We start from the raw sequence: 1,135 nt of genomic DNA on the forward strand, positions 1-1,135 counted from the left end.
TTTGTGGCTCAGTGGAATTCATGTGGAATTGGGACAGGGGGGTGTGTAAGTTGCATTCTGGGATGGTGGTTGAAACTGGGGAAAGATGGGGAGTCTTCTAGGGACTCTGGTGCCCTAGGCATTCTTAACTTAGAGGCACGACTGGTTGAACAAATTGGGAGTTGAAGTCTCCAGATAGCTGAAACTCTTTTTTGTTTGTGACAGGGTTTCTCTGTGTAGCCCTGGCTGTCCTGGAACTCTGTAGACCAGGCTGGCCTCGAACTCAGAAATCCACCTGCCTCTGCCTCCCGAGTGCTGGGATTAAAGGTGTGCGCCACCACGCCCAGCGCTGAAACTCTAGGAGTTTCTTCAACACTGCCAAATAGTGCCTTTGTGCCTTCTGGAGCAAGGGTTGCCTAAGGACCTCCTGCCACGACAGTCCTTGTCTGTTTCTCCCAGTTCTCTGAAGAAGGTCACCAGGTTTCCCAAGATTGGTCTAGATCCAATGCCCTTAGCGTCCTTGCCCTTCCCTCTTCCACTGGACAGTCCTGGGAATCTCGGGTTCGACGAATCAGCTGCTAGCCCCAGGCAGGCGCGCCTACGCAAAATGCCAGACCGTCAGCTGCGCTCACTGTCAAGGACTGCGGTGACCACGGGTGTGTCCGGGTGTGTCCTACGTCTCCACCTTGAGTCCCACACCAGGGCCACACCTGCCAGGATCAGGGCCAGGGCCAGGGCTCCGGCGCGCGGGCGCGCAGGGGGCAGAAAGGGAAAGGTGGTGGCAGGGATGGAGAGGGGGAAGACTAAGAAAGAGAGTCAAAGGTTTTCTTCGAGCACTAGGGAAACAGCAGTAAAGGTAGAGAAGGAAAAAAAGAAGGACGTGGAAGTAAAAAGCAAGGAGAAGGGGAAAGAGAAGGAGGAGGAGAAAAAGAAGTCTGTGGAGCTGAAAAACAAGAAGGGGAAAGAGATAGGGAAAGGAGAAGAGAGGGGAAAGGAGGTAGGGTCGAAAATCAACCAAGGGAAAGAGAAAGAAGAAAAGAAAAAGAAGAGTGTGGACCTGGAAACCAAGGAGAATGGGAAAGACAAGGGGAAGGAGGAAGAAAAAAAGAAGAGTGAGGACCTGAAAACCAAGGAAACTGGAAAAGAAAAGGAAGAG

Source organism: Mus pahari, chromosome 13, assembly GCF_900095145.1.
Source record: "Mus pahari chromosome 13, PAHARI_EIJ_v1.1, whole genome shotgun sequence".
Lineage (NCBI taxonomy): Eukaryota > Metazoa > Chordata > Mammalia > Rodentia > Muridae > Mus > Mus pahari.